Raw genomic sequence first — 17220 nt, forward strand, 5'->3', positions numbered from 1 at the left:
ACCAAGTACAAGGAAGAAGCCAAACAGATCTTTACAGTCATAAGGCTCAAGGAAGGTTATTTCAATATAGCTTTGGGTTTTAAGTTCAGAAATGGCCCATGGACTACCCTGTTTGCTAATTGTTGAGTCTTTGTTTCCACTGAACATCATTCTGAATAGTTACTCACAGCTTCCAAGGACAAGACGTTTAACACACTTGGAATTCTCAAAGTTAGGTAGGAAAAAAAAACACAAGGCTGAAAAGAGAAAAGCCACTGAAGTTTTTGTAAATTATATGCCAATTCTATTACAATTACTGGCTGAGAAGTGACATAAAAATTGGGTAAAACAAAATTACTCAACAAAATCCTGTAATTTGGAGGGAGACTACACTGAAAGCAGTATTCTCTAACATTTATTTTTGTTTGAGGTACATCTTTCCTACTAGTTCCCACTTTTCAAATGAAAAATAATTCCAGGGTAACCAAGGATCAAGAAGAAACAATTTGTAGTAAAGTTCTTGTTAGCAACATCTCTGAGTCACTTATTAACTTTGCAGAAAAGAGAGAAAGTTTTTAAATATAAATTTTAGAGTCTTGGTGCATTTTTGAAATCCAGCTGCTGGGGGAATGAGGGAATGACTAATTGATTTGTGAATGTCAATGCATACACATCTCCAAGTTATTGGAAAATTATACATCAAAAGTATTGTTGATGCAAATATGTATCCCTACTCACTGTAAGGTGACAAACAACCATTCCCAAGCTAAATTAATAATGATGAGGCTAAATTGACAGTATTTTTAATTAAAATGCAAAGATTAGAGTAATTGAAAACCACAATCAAATGAAGACAACACTGATGATAAACTCACTGATTACAAATTGCCCTTCCTGGAATTTGGTGGCAATCCAAGTGCATATATACTTAGCATCATACGTGGCAGTCAACATTTCTTATTAAAGTATGAAGGAAAATACTTAATAGATTCTTAGCAACCAATTAAAAACAAAGTTTGGAATTTGATTATCTTGTTTTAAGCATGGTTATTAAAAAAAAATCTGGCATAGTATTAAGGGGAGACATCCAAAAAGTTCCCTAGTGGTCATTTGTGCAATTGGAGCATGGGGAGAAAATAATATTATACTTAAAAGTGCTTCTTAGTATCTGATACATAATCAACAGATAGATAGGCATGATCATAACAGTTTCTGCTATAATGCATGATCATCTTCTTGGAAAATATTCATGCGTTAAATATTTTGCACACTATTACAAATATTAATGGCTTGTGACAAAACATTCAGTTCATGGCTGTAAGAGTAGATGCTAGTGGGTGACAGCTGGAGGCTAGAAACATATCAAGATTTAGCAGATATAACTTCAATTGCACTTGGTGGGTCCATATTAAGTCCTTCTTGACAGTCTTTGACTGAAGGGTTCTGACATCACCAATAACAGCTCATGTGGCCCATTTCAAAAAGAAAATCCAGGGCTACAACTTTAAAGCCTAGACTACAAGTAAGTGTCTTCTGTGTGTATGAACAAGTGCACAGAGAGAAATGAAATATAATAGCCACTAGAGCAATTAAACCTAAAAAAATCACCTTAATAGCTACAAGTTACTTTGTGGATTTCCCTGAATTTGCTAATATAATTACTACCTCTTGGTTCTCAAGTAAATTATTTTGCCATTCCAGGTTGGAGGTAAATGTCAGGGAAAGATTAACTAACATCGAAATGATATACCTGTTCTACTCAGTATTCATTATCCAAATAACTCTAAATATTGGGTGTGTGCCCTCACTAATCAGGGCTTTAAAAGAGAAGGTACTTTAATTGGAAAAAATATATGCATACATTTAAGTAGCATAGAAGCTCTCCGTGTTTGATGATCTGCAGATTCATTGCAGATTAAAATTTAAAACAAGATGTTACTTAAAGACAACCTAGTGTAGGTGTATGTGTGTTGGGGGGGGGTGAAAATGGAAATGAATCTCTCTTTAAAAAGAGATGAGCTTCAGAGATATCCTGAAAATATTACAGGAAGGAATAGAGGAAACACTAGGGATCCTGGCCACAGGTTGAAACTTTCTTAATAAAGACCCAGAAACAGAACAAATCAAAGAAAGGTTGGACAAATAGGATTGCATGAAATTACAGAGCTTCTGCATGGCAAAGGACATAGCTAGCAAGATCAATAGAAATCCCACAGACTGGAAGAAGATCTTCAGTAGCCATACAACTGACAAGGACCTCATATAAAAAATACACATAGAACACAAAAAATTATATCCTCCAAAAACAAATCCTCAAAGAAACAACCACTCCACTAACAAGTAAGGTAAAGACTTAAAGAGAGACTTTTCTGAAGAAGAAATAAGAATGGTCAACAGACACATGAAGAAATGATCAACATCTCTGGCCATAAAAGAAATGCAAATCAAAACAATATTTCACCTCACCCCAGTTAGAATGGCCATTATCAAGAAATCTAACAACAAAAGATGCTGCTGGGTAGGTGGCCAAAAGGAAAGCTACTACACTCTTGGTAGGAGTGTAAACTTGTTCAACCACTCTGGAAAGCACTATGGAGGATCCTCAAAAGGCTAAACATAGAGCTCCCCTATGGCCCAGCAATTCCACTCCTAGGCATTTACCCAAATGACCAAAACAAGGCCACACTAAAAGCTACCAGCACAACCACATTCATTGCAGCATTTTTTTTATCATAACTAAGATATGGAACCCACCCAGATGCCCTCAGTAAATGAATGTGTTATATACACACAATGAAATTCTATGCTTCCATCAGAAAGAATGGCATTGTTCAATTCATAAGGAAATGGAAAGACCTGGAAAAAATTAAGCAAAGTAAGCCAGGCCCAAATAAAAGTAGGTTTCATGGTTTCCTTCATTTGTAATAACTGAAATATGTCTACGATAGTCTTAGCATGGGATCACAATAGTCCAGTCGCTAAGTGCATAGTACCGTATATAATGAAGTGTATCAAATTGAACTCCAAGGATTGGAAACAAGAGGTTCTTGTTATGTCCTGTTCTATTTTTTTTCTTTCTGTTTTAGTTTCCTTCACCTTTTGTCTAGTATATAAGCTTATCTGATCCATGGAAGGGAAAGGGACTTATAGAAACAGCAGGACAAAGGATAAACTAATGCAACAATGATTCTCACTAGACACTATATTAGAAATGAACTTTACAGCATGGAAGGAGCTCTGTGGGGAGTGGTAAGTGGGAGAAAACAAGAGAGGGGGTGACAGTGTTTAAAAAGAGGTGTATGCATTACTTTACTTTGTAAATGTGATCCCCCTGTTCAGCACCTTAAAGAAAAAGTAATAAAGCTAGTCACTTTAGCTTCACGTACACAACTATAGTTATTAAGGTGAGAAGTAACAGAGACTCATGTTCAGCAAGATAAATTTAATGAGTGGAGGGAGATGAATGGAGAGAAGAATGGATGGAGAGGGCCAACAGTCAAATGAAACGAGGTAACTATAAAGGAGGAGTGGGTTGGGAGAGAGAGAAGGGGAGTAAAGGAAGAAGTACCACTACTGAAGATGCTCTATATTTATAAATTAACGTGATGAATTGAAACCTCTTTGTGCAACAATGTGACAATAACAAAATAATAATAATAATATGTAAATTTAAAGCCCATGGTGTCTGTGGAAGAAAACTAAATACTTAGGGAATACCCTTGAAGAGGATATTGGAACTCTGACACTCTCTTGACTGTTTTGCTTCCCAACTGCCATGAAGTCAGCAACTCCTCCACCACATATCTCTGCTGTGATATGTTGTTCCTCCACAAACCTCAGAGCAACATGGCCAAACAACCATGGACTGAAGCACCTGAAAGTTTGAGGCTTCTTTATGAGTAGTTTGTCTCTCCTATTGTGTTATAGTGATGGAAAACTAACTAAATTATTCCCTAGGCATCTGATATTTGTTGATGCTTTTCTTTCAATTTATCTTATCGTTGCTGATATATAATTGTCATTGAGTTCTTCTAGTGCTTCATCTGTTTCCAGTTCTGTTTTTTGCTTTATTTTCCTCCTTATTGTACTTATTGTACTATGACCTCTAGTAAACTATAGAAGAGGTAGTAGCTGACTTGTTCATTCTTTCCCAGTCTCAAGAGAAAACAGTGAAGATTGCATTTATTCATTTATATCTATATATACTATATAGATGCATATAGTATATATATAGTATATAAGCATGTATAGTATTTATGCATCTATATAGTATATACCATATACATTTATACTGTCTCTCTTTTATATATACTCTATCTCTATCTATCTGTCTATCTATCTATCTGTCTATCTATCTATCTATCTATCTATCTATCTATCTATCTATCTATCTATCTATCCATCTATCTTTCTATCTATACTATGCTCTTGGTGATTTGGGAGATGGAATTTTCTGAACTTGTCTGTCCTGACTTTGAACCAGAATCCTCTAAGCCTTAGCCTCCTGAATATGATTATAGGACAGAGCCACCTGAACTTAGCTTCTTAAATATTATGAAGCATTTGGTTTACTGGGAGTTTCAGCAAAGACATTCTGTATCAGATTAAGGGGTATCTTTCATTCCTAGTTTCCTATTTTTTTTTAAAAAATAACAACACTCCTAGATTTTCCTTGAAACTGTCATTATCCCTCCATCTACTGTGATAAACATTATATCTACTATGATAATGTGAATTTTTCTCTTTATCCTTTTAGTGAATTAAGTAATAGATTTCTCTAATAGTAACTGATTGTATTCATAGAACTCTCTGCTTATATTATTTACTTTATATATCACAGAATCTGATATGTAAAGTCAGATTTTTGCTATGAGAGCAATTTCTAATTATTCTGGAAATTTTTTGTTCTTTTCATAAAATTATGCTTGTCTCACATTCATCCATCTTACTTCTGTGTACATTATATTTTCTCATGATATTATGCCATTGTGTATAATTTAGCTACAATTATTCTTTTATATATCACATGGTTATACACACAAACATTTTACTAGGATATGTAAGTAGAAATAGAATAGGTGATTGGCAGGCTTTGTGTAGACAATACTGGAAAATTTTCTAGAATATTTGATCCATTATAAAAGTAAATGAGTTTCTTTTGGTTATGTATACTGTATTTGTTTCTTCATTTATCAATTACTGACAGAAGTATTAAAATAAGCTTATATAAGAGTGTATATCAATTTTACCTTGAGGCTCAGTCACTTTTGCTTGAATAATTTGGTGATTACTTTATTAGTTATGTATAATTTTCTTGTTGGCATATAGTCTAGTGAATTGATCCTTCTACCAATGTTAAAAGATCAATTGTCCTCCTGCCCTCTTGTGAATATAAAATCTTTTAAGGAGATGGAAACAGCTTAGTTTTACTTATATTAGTTGGTAGATTTTTTCTCATATCGTTACATGTACATATTTTTTAGCTCTCTGTAGGTTCTATTTATATTTTTAATCCATCTGACATTATTTGTTTCTTAACCAAAAGATTTAACAATTATAGCTAAGACTGTTATTGTTGAAATGAACCCCGAGATAGGGACACAAGAGGTTTTATTTTTGTCGCTGTTGTTTTTAATGTACTATGTGATTTTTATTTTTATTTTTTGGTCCAGTCGTGGGGCCTGAACTCTGGGCCTGGGCGCTGTCCCTCAGCTCTTCAGCTCAAGGCTAGCATTCCACTTAAGCCACAGCGCCACTTCCGGCTTTTATTCTTTTCGCTTATGTGGTGCTGAGGAATCGAACCCAGGGCCTCAGGCATGCAAGGCAAGCGCCTTCCAAGGAGCCACCTTCCCAGCCCCGTACTATGTGATTTTTTTTTGTTTATTTTGTATGTTCTTCCCTCATCATATAACCTCTGTTGTCACTGTAATTGATTCCACTACCCTTTATCTTGTATATACATTTTTCTAATTTGGGGAAGGGAAGGGAAATAACAAAATGTTGAAACAAGGATACAGGTTGACCCATTGTAACAATGAGATGTACAAGACACTATGTTGAAAATGAACTTTCCAACTTCAGTGGGGGAGGGAGGATTTGGGGAAGTGGGGAGGGAAGGGAAGGTAGGGAAAAACAAAGGAGGAGTAACAATGCTCAATAGAAAATGTACTCATTACTCATGTAACTGTAAACTCTCTGTACAGTATCTTTACAATAAACAAATAAAAAATAAAAGACTACTATTGTATTTTACATTTGTGTTTGTTGGGATAAATTAAGTTCTTTATATTGTAGTGTGTTTTAAAATGTTTAATCCTTCTTGTACCTTGTTTCTAGCTCCATTTTCCTTTCATTTTGGAGACTATATACTAAATATTAATTCTTTCACTTATTATCCTATTTTAAATTCTTTAAGAAAATACAGAAACAATCAATGTTTGTCTTCCTTTTGAACGATACAAGTACCTTTGTAATATTTAAAGTTATTACCCTTTCTAAATGGTTGTGTTACCTATTTCCCAAGACAAATTGGAAGACCATCTTGAAATGTAGACATTAAATTTAGCAACATTTTCATTTGTATGAAGTATGTGCCTTTGTCCTTTGTATTTTCTTTAGATAGTCTTTTAAAATTAAATTATAGCATTTATGTTTCGAAAGCAATTTTTTTCTGGTAGTGGGGTTTGAATTCAGGGCTTCACTTTTGTTTGGCTTGCTTGCTTGTCTAGTAGTCTGCCATTGAGCCATATCTCCAACCCAACTCTCACTGCTTATTTTTGGAGGTAGAATCTCACAGTTTTCTTTCCAGGCTGGCTTTGAACCCTTATTTTCTGGATTGCATCCTCTTGAGTAGCTAGAATTAGAGCCATGAGTCACAGGTACCTGACTTCAAAGTATTTTCATTTGGTTATTATTCCTGAAATACATAGTTGCTTGTTAGATATTTTTCCACTTAGCATATTGACAATATTACTCCAACATCTTTGAGTTTGCATTGCTGCAACTAAGAGAGTATCCATCTGCTTAATTACTCTAGCTTTGTGAAAAAAAATCTATCTCTAGCTGCTTTAAAGATCCTTCCACATTTGTGACTGTTTTACATCTTCAATATAATGTGTCTAAATATATAGTTTGGAAAGATTTGTTGAGCTTTCACAATTAGACAATTGGTATTCTTTGTTAACTACATTTTGAAGTTGTTAAAGCATTATGTCATTAAATGTTTTCCTTTTCTACATTCTATTGTCTCCTATTGGATCAATAATTAAAGTTCTTATTCAGATTACTCAAGTAATTTCTTGCATTTTTAAATTTCTTAAAATTATCTCTAGTTGTACAAAAGGGTCTCCATGTAACAAAGCAGTTTATGAATGCAATGCATCTTGATCAATTTTGACCTTTCTTGATTTTCCAATTCTGTTCTGTTTAGTAAACATTTTGCTTGAATCTATAATTTTATTCAGCATTCTGTCTTCACATTTGATTCTTATGTGCTGTTTATAAACATGTTAACTTTTTCCCTAATGTATTGTTGTTTTAGAGGTGATATACAGCAGGATTACCTTTACATATATCTGGGAATAAATACATTTTCTTTTGCATACGTGTCATTTGTTTCCTCATTCTCTCCCAGTCCCTCTCTCCTATCTCTCCCATGAGTTGCATAGTTCACTTTCATCAATGTCCAGTGCAGCCAAGTATGTTCCACTGCTGCATTTCTTTACCCTTTTTTCTCTGATTCTGTGCCATTCCCCACCCTCCCTCACATGTGGATGTGAATATATCACATATAATATAAAGAGCATTCTTGGGTGTTTACCCCAATGACCACAGAAAAGGCTATACTAAAAGCTACCAGCACAGCCATGTTCATTGCAGCATTATTTTCCATAGCTAAGATATGGAACCAACCCAGATGCTCCTCAGTAGAAGAATGGATCAAGAAGATGTGGTATATATACACAATGGAGTTCTATGCTTCCATCAGAAAGAATGACCTTGCCCCATTCATAAAGGAATGGAAAGACCTTGAAAAAATGACATTAAGTGAAGTAAGCCAGGTCCAAAGAAAAGTAGGTTTCATGGTTTCCTTCATTTGTAATAACTAGAATATGTCTATGGTATTTTTAACAGGGGATCTCAATAGAACAATTGCTAAGTGCAAAGGACCATATAATGAAGCATATCAAATTGAACTCCAGGAATTGGAAACAAGAGGTTCTTATTAGGTCCTTTATGCAATTATTTAATTTTTTCTTCTCTGTTTTAGTTTTCTGTGCCCTTTGTGTTGTATATAAGTTTATCTGATCCATATAAAGAAAAGGGATTCAGAAATAGCAAGACAAAGGATGAACTAATGCAGCAATGATACTCATTTGGCGATATGCTGGAAATTAACTATACAACTTTGGGCAGAGGGTTTTAGGGAGGGGTAAGTGAGAGAAAATGAGGGAAGGGCTAACAATTTTTAAGAAGTAGTATACTCATTACCTTTCTTATGTAACTGTAACTCATCTATACACCACATTTAAAATAGTATACATATGAGGAGGCATGTGGGTATTGCACCTTTGTGATTCTCTCCTAGGACTATCCTTTTTTGGTCTCATTTTATGTGGGTATCTAAAATTCTGTGTATTTTGTCATATCCCAGTGTCACTTAGATCTAATTTCTGCATATCAGGGAGAACATTTGCTGTTTGTCTCTCTGTTCTTGGCTTACCTCACTTAATGTGATTTGTTCTAGTTCCATCCATTTCCCTGCAAATGACATTATTTTATTCTTTCTAATTGCTGTGTAAAATTCCATTGTATACAGGTACCACATTTTTTTGATCCACTCATCTATTTTGGGGTTGTTTCGATATCTTGGCTATTGTGAATAGTGGGTAATGGACATGGATGTGCAGGTGTCCTTATCATATTCTGGCTTATGATGCTAAGGGTAGATGCCAAGGAGTGGTATGGTTGGTTTGTTGGGAAGACCTATGCTTAGTTTTTATTTTATTTTGTTTTATTGTAAAGATGCTGTACAGAGGGGTTACAGTTGCACCAGTAAGGTAATGAGTACATTTCTTGTAGAACATTATTACCTTCTCCTTTGTTTTTCTCCCACTATCTGTTCCCTGCCCCATTCCTCCCTCCCCTGCTCCACCCCCTTGAAGTTGTAAAGTTCATTTCCGACATAGTGTCTTGTGAATACTGTTGTTGCAATGGGTCATCCGGTGTCCTTGTCTCAGCATTTTGTTATTCTCCTTTCCGTCCCCAAATTAGATAAATGTGTATACAAGACGCAACATGTGGGGTACCAGAATCAAAGACAGTGATTGCTAGGGATAACCAATGGAAAAAGACAAATGAAATAATATAAAAAGAAAGAAGTAGACACAATATATTGGCAAAAATAAGTTCAACAACCAAAAAAAAGACATGCTGTTGGAGTTCATTTCAATTAGCATGGTCATATGTACATAGCTATTGAGCTATTATTATTCTCTACCAGGGCTATCCTAGACATATACTAATGATTACAAATGATGAAAACAATGGAGCCTGTTTCTTTGAGTCTGGCTTACTCCACTTAATATGATTTTTCCCCAAGTCTTTCCATTTCCTTATGAAAGGGGCAATGTCATTCTTTCTGAGGGAAGCTTAGAATTCCATTGTATATATATATACCACATTTTCTTGATCCATTCATCTACTGAGTGGCATCTGGGTTGGTTCTATATCTTAGCTATGGTAAATAGTGCTTATGCTTAATTTTTTGAGGAACTTCCAGACTTCTTTCCAAAGTGATTGTACTAGTTTACATTCCCACCAGCAGTGCAATAGCATTCCTTTCCCCCCACCCCCACATCCCTGCCAGCATTTGTTGTTAGAATTCAAAATGTTGGCCAATCTAACTGGGGTAAGTTGGTATCTCAGGGTTGTTTTGATTTTCATTTCCTTTATGGCCAGGGATGATGCGCATTTCTTCATGTGTTTCTTTTTTTCCTCTCATTCTTTTTTATTGTAAAGGTAAGGTACAGAGCATTTTATTACCTCATTTTCTCCCAGATTTTTCTCCTCCCAATCCCCCCCTACAAGTTATATAATTCATTTCCAACATAGTATCTAGGGAGTATCACTGCTGAACTGGTTCCTACTTTGTCCCACCATTTCTGTGCTTCCCCTTCCCCTCCACAAATCAGATAAACTTACCTACAAGACAAAGGTACAGATGTCAAACACAGCAACAAAAAGGAGAAAGCAGGAAAAAAAACCCACAAAAAGTAAAATAAGAAACCTCTTGTTTCCATTTCTTGGATTTGATTACCAAAAAGCATCATTTTATGTGATCATATTTACATAACTATTGATGGCCCAGACCTGCTTGGACAAAAATCAACTGTATCTCAAAAACATGAAAGCAGTTTTTGTCTTTTACTATTATTCACACAGTGAGACTAAAGGAGGATATTCTTGGGTGAGGATCACTAGGCCTTATGTATTTCTTTGCCATTCTTACCTCTTCTGAGAAGTCTCTCCTTAGCTCCCTTGCCCATTTACTAATTGGTGTTTTAAGTTTGGAAGGAATTAGTTGATTGAGTTCCTTGTATATATCAGATATTAGGCCTTTGTCTGACCCATTGCAACAATGAGATATACAAGTCATTATGTTGAAAAACGAACTTTACAACTTTGGTGGGGGGGAAGGGAGCAGGGGAGGGAGATGGGAAGGGATGGGAAGGGGAAACAAAGGAGGAGGCAACAATGCTTGATAAGAAATGTACTCATTATCTTGCCCATGTAATTGTAGCCCCTCTGTACTGTATTTTCACAATTAAAAAAAAAAGATCTTTCCCCAATTGGTTGGCTGCCTTTTTAGTTTAGTAACTGTGATCTTATCTGAGCAGAAACTTGTTATTTTAATATAGTCACACTTGTCCAATCTATCTCCTATCTGTTGTGCCTCTGGAACTCTATTCAAGAAGTTCCTGCCCATATCTCTAAGTTCTAATGTTTCTCCTACTTTCTCTTGCAGTAGTTTTAGTTTCAGGTCTGACTTGAGGTCTTTGATCCACTTTGAATTGACGTTAGAGCATGGTGACAAGCAGGGATCCACTTTTAGTTTTCTGCATATGACTGCCCAGTTTTCCCAATACCAGTTGTTGAATATGCTACATTTTCCCCACTATATGTCTTTGCCTCCTTTGTTGAATATCAGATGATTGTAAGTATGTGGTCTTATTTCTTTTCTTTTCTTTGTTTGTCGATCATGGGGCTTGAACTCTGGGCTTGGGCATTCTCTCTTAGCTCTTCAGCTCAAGGCTAGTGTTCTACCTCTTGAGCTACAATGCCACTTCTGGTTTTCTGAGTGGTTTATTAGAGATAAGAGTCTCATGGACTTTCTTTCTTGGACTGGCTTTGAATTGCAATCCTCAGATCTCAGCCTCCTGAGTAGCTAAGGTTATAGGCATGAGCCACTGGTGCCCAGCATGTAGTTTTATTTTGATGTCTTATAATCTGTACCATTGGACTTCAGGTCTATTTTTGTGCCAACACTAAGCTGTTTTTGTTATTATGGCTCTGTAGTAGAGTTTGAAATCTGGTATTGTGATACTACCTTCATTGCTTTTTTTTGCCTAGAATTGTTTTGGTTATTCTAGGTCTTTTGTTATTCCATGTGAATTTTTGGGTTGTTTTCTCTATCTCAGTAAAGATTGTCATTGGTATTTTGATGGTTATTGCATCAAATTATATATTGTATATCAATTAGGACTGTATGGACATTTTTCACAATATTGATTCTACCTATCCATGAACATGGAAGGTCTTTTCATTTCTTAGTGTCCCCTTTGATTTCTTTCTTTAGATTTATATAGATTTAAGTATGTGCAAATCAACAAATGTAATTCACCACATCAACAAAGACAAGAACAACAAACACAACTGAAGACAAGAACCACATAATCACCTCAATAGATGCAGAAAAAACTTTGACAAAATAAAATATCTATTCAATATTAAAAGCTTTGGAGAAGAAACATTCCTTAAAAAAAGGGCTATAAATAAGAGACCAAAAGCCAACATCATATTAAACGAGGGAAAACTAAAACCAATTCTCCTAACATCAGGAACAAGGCAAGGATGCCTTCTCCCTCCACTCCTCTTCAATATAGTTCTGGAATTCTTAGCCAGAGTAATAAGGCAAGAAAAGGACATTAAAAGGATTCACATAGGGAAAGAATAAACTATCCCTCTCCGAAAATGATACATAAAGGATTCAAAAACTCCACCCTCAAGCCACTAGATCTAATCAACCACTTTGGCAAAGTAGCAGAATACAAAATTAACCCACAAGAATCAGTAGTCTTTATGTATGCCAACAATGAATAAGCAGAAAGGGAAAATATGAAAACAACCCCATTTGTAATAGCCTCAAAAAAAGATATCTAGGAATCAACTTAACCAAAGATACAAATGATCTTTATAGCAAAACATATTAACTTTTAAATCTTAATTATTTTAGTTTTTAATTTTTATTACTTATTCTCTTATTGTAAAGGTGATGTGCATAGGGGTTACAGTTACATAGTTAGGAAATGAGTAAAATTCTTGTGAAACATTGTTATCCACTCTCTCATTTTTTTTCCTGCTATTCCCCCCTGCTCCCTTCCCCTCAAATTCTAACATAGTATCTGTGAGTATCACTGTTGCATTCTTCATTGTCTCATCATTTCTGTGATTCCCCTTCCCATCCCCAAATCAGATAAACATATATAATACAAAGGGTACCAAAATAAAAAAGTGACAACAGGGCAAACCAAAGGAAAAATAAAAAACGAAAGAAAAAGGAAATAACTTCCTCCAGTACACTACAAAAGCCCTCTTGTTTCTATATCTTGGACTTCATTTCAATTAACATCGTTTCATATTTTCATGTGTACATAGCTATTGAGCTATTGTGATCCTCTGGTAGGACTGTTCTAGACATATACTAAGTATTACATATGAGGGAAACCATGGAGCTTATGTTTCTTTGGGTCTGGCTTACTTCACCCAGTATGATTTTTTCCAAGTCTTTCCATTCCCTTATGAAGGAGGCAATTTCTTTATTTCTGGTGGAAGTATAGAATTCTATTGTGTATATATACCACATTTTCTTGATCCATTCATTCACTGACGGGCAGCTGGGTTGATTCCATGTATTGGCTATGGTATAAGAGGGAAAGTTCCATAAGAATGCTCATGTATCTTGGTCATAGGGCACAGGATCAACAGAATGTTATGGGTTTGGCACTGTAGTGTACAAGTTGGCTAGGCTCATTCTAAAACCAAGTGTCACAAGAGCTGTCTTTATGGGTCTCATGGGCCCCAAGAAAGAGGTAAAACTCTCCCTCTTCACAGATGACATGACGGCATGATCCTGTATTTAAAGAACCCCATAGACTTCTCTCCCAAGTTACTTGAGCTTATCTGAAACTTTGGCAAAGTAGCAGGATATCAAATTAACCCACAAAAATCAATAGCTTTTCTGTATGTCAACAATGAGAAGAGCGAGGCTGAAATCACGAAAGCAACTTCTTTTGTAATAGCCTCAAAAAAAATACCTAAGAATTAACTTAACCAAAGATGTGAAGGATCTTTATAATGAAAACTTTAAAAAAATAAAGAAGGAAATTAAAGCAGATCTAAGGAAGTGGAAAAACCTCCCATGCTCCTGGATTGGGAGGATTAACATTGTAAAAAAATGGCAATGCTTCCAAGAGCAATTTAAAAATTCAATGGAATACCCATCAATATCCTAACAACATGTTTAGTGAAGTAGAAGAAGCAATCTAAAAATTTATATGGAATAATAGGGGGCTGGGACGGTGGCTCAGTGGTAGAGCGCTTGCTTTGTATGCCTGAGGCCCTGGGTTCGATTCCTCAGCACCACATAAGCAAAAAGAAAAAAGCTGGAAGTGGCGCTGTGGCTCAAGTGGAATAATAGAAGACCCCAAATAGCAAAAAGAATCCTTAGCAGGAAGAACAGTGAGGGAGGAAGATCAAAACCAAACTTCAAACTCTGTTATAAAGCCATAGTTACGGGTTTTTATTTTTAAAAATCTGTTAATAACTTTTCCCAGTTTGCTTAATTTTTCTTCATAGTCTTATACATCACTCATATTTCTTAGCTTTTTGCTACTAGGGCTTAAACTCAGGTCCTGGGCATTATTGTCTCTGAACTTTTGTGTTCAAGGCTAGCAGGCTACCACATAAGCCACAGCTTACCTTTTGGCTTTTTTTGGTAGTTTATTGGAGATAAAAGTTTCATACCATTATTTCTATTTTTTTTAATTGTAGTTTTCTCTTTTAGTTTTTACCCTTGTCTTGTATATAAGCTTATCTGGTCTGTGGAAGGGAAAGAGAATCACAAAAACAGCAGGACAAAGGATGAACCAATGCAACAACCATATTCATCAGATACTATGTTAGAAATGAACTTTACAACTTGGAGGGGAGGGAACTGGGAATTGGGAGAAACTGAGGGAGGGGGTAACAGTGTTTCAAAAGAAATGTACTCATTACCTTCCTTATGTAACCTTCCTTATGAACCGTCCTGTTCATCACCTTTACGAATTTTTTTCATGGTCTTTACTCTCTGGGCTGGATTTGAACTGTGATCCTCAGGCTCAACTTCCTGAGTAGGTAAGATTACAGGCATGAGCCACTGGTACTCAGCTTCTTTTCTTCTTTAATTTCATATTAGAAGGCTCTGTGTATCTATTGTTTGTGTTTTTCTTTCTCTTTCCATTATGCTTTGTTTCTTAATACCATTTGTAGTTTAGTCTAATGTGAATTCCTTTATTCCTTTGGAACATTATCTGTGTGAATTGTTTAAAGTAAGTTGAAGTGTACATTTTTCAAAGTGGATTAAATATAATGTATAATATGATTAATATAGTGATTAATAGCATGTATTACATATATGCATATAAGGTATACATACATATGCATATATGTATGTAGAATAAGTTAAAATCATCTCTATTAGTTATTGTCATATCCTCCAAAGTGATGCATCAATTTAGCTTTTCTTTAGAATTTTCTTTAAGATTCTTTTCTCCATATCTTCTCTGATGCTTGGTACTAATATACTTTATAATCACTGATGGGGTCATTAGGTATATCTTCATTTTGTTTAGAATTTCATAATGGTTAGTGAGGCTAAGCATCTTTTCATGTATTAATTGGTCATTCTGACTATTTTTCCTCACGTGAGTTTTCTGCTAATTTACTGTTAGGGTTTTAACATTTCCTTTATTGACATTTAGGAATTCTAAAAAGATATTTTAAAATATATTCCTTTATTAGCTATATATATGGTAAACATGTCTTGATCTTTTCATTTTATGTGTAGCTCCTTTTGTCATTTAAAAATTTTATTTTATTTTTTTTACAATTTTATGGTGAATTTACCTATCTTCCTTTATGGAGCATAGCATTTTGTACCTTGATTGAATAATGATTCATTGTCATGTTTTAATATTTTAACTTTCTTATTTAGGACTTCTATACAACTAAAAATGTCTTTTATGATGTCTCTCATACTGCCCCAACTTTATTTATGTAGACAAAAATATGTTTTTTAAAATCAATTCTTTAAACTTATCTTTGAGACATCTATTTTTCTCCTTTGTATGTGAATGTAGACTTCTTATTCTATTCCATTAGCCTTTTGTATAGCAGTTTGTCAATGTCAAAGGATTTTGATTAATATATTAAATTATTTAATCTTTCTTGATATATGACAGGGAGAAAAGAATCTGACCTTGTTCTTCTTTTACTTTTTTGAATTATTGTTAGGATCCTTTTTTCTGTTATATGAACTTCAACTAACTTGCCAAATTGTCCATACAAATTGCAATGATTTAAGATTTTTTACTAGTATCTCTTAGTTGTATAAGGGTTTAATTATAATGTTTCTGTATATGCACACAATGTATCCGGATCAAACTCATGCCCTTATCCTGCTCCTCTTAAACAAGTTCAACATGTTTATTGTTCCATTATCATATATATACTTATATATGTATATAACTTCAATCATATTCATCCTCCTTCATGCTTTCTATTGCTCTCCCTTTCTCAATGATACTTGTCTTCCAACAGAGGGCATAGTGGTATGATGGGGTATTAAGGTAGATGTATTTTTAGGTATCTGAGGAACTTCCATACAGAGTGGTTATACTAGTATGAGGGTTACTTTTCTCTGTATCCTCATTAACATTTGTTGTTGACAGGATTTCTTGGAATTGTTTCAAACTAATTGAAGAGATAAAGGAAAACATGACTTTTGAATATTGAATTTAATGAACACAGAACATTGTAAGGGTCTTAATTCAATCATATCATTTATACCTTTTACAGAATTTAGATTTTAAATAATTCAGTTAGCATCATTGCACAAAAATTTCTACCCTCCCCCACAGTATAACCCTGCTTTCACTATATTTGATGTCGGTATAATTTGTGGAGGAGATGGGGAAAAACAAGTCATTTAAGGATACAGGTGGACCCGTTGCAACTATGAGAAGTACAAGTTGTCATGTCGAAAACGAACTTTACAACTTTGGTGCCGGGGGAGGGGGGGGAATTGAGGGGGTGGGGGGAGGCTGAGAAGGGATGTGAAGGGTAAACAAAGGAGGAGGCTACAATGCTTGATAAGAAATGTACTCATTATCTTGCCCATATGTAATTGTAACCCCTCTGTGCAGTATGTTCACAAAAAATAAAAATTAAAAAAAATTTCTAGAATTGTTTCTTATTTTAAAATGTAGTTGTTGTAGTTGAGATTCTTATTCTAATACTTTCTATTTTGTTAGTGATGAACTACATCAATGCAGCAGATTTTTTGTGTGCTGGTCTTGACGCTTGAACTTAGGGCCTGGACACTGTATCTGATTTTTAGCTCAAGGTTACTGCTCTACTAGTTGAGCCAGAGCTCCACTCCCAGCTTTTTGGTGGTTAATTGGATTTAAGAGTCTCATGGACTCTCCTGCCTGGTTGGCTTTGAATCACAGTCCTCAGATCTCATCCTCCTAAGTAGTGCGAGCCACCAGTGATTGGTCTTGTTTTTATTTTCTAAAGATACATCAAATAAGTAGCATGTCAAGGGAATTTGAACATATCAAGGGAATTTGCTCATGAAATTCTGTGCATTTGGTCTTCTGCCAGAAGATAGATATCATATATCTGTATATATACATATAT

This window comes from Dipodomys ordii, unplaced genomic scaffold (genome assembly GCF_000151885.1).
Source record: "Dipodomys ordii isolate 6190 unplaced genomic scaffold, Dord_2.0 Scaffold94, whole genome shotgun sequence".
NCBI classification, from domain to species: Eukaryota; Metazoa; Chordata; class Mammalia; order Rodentia; family Heteromyidae; genus Dipodomys; species Dipodomys ordii.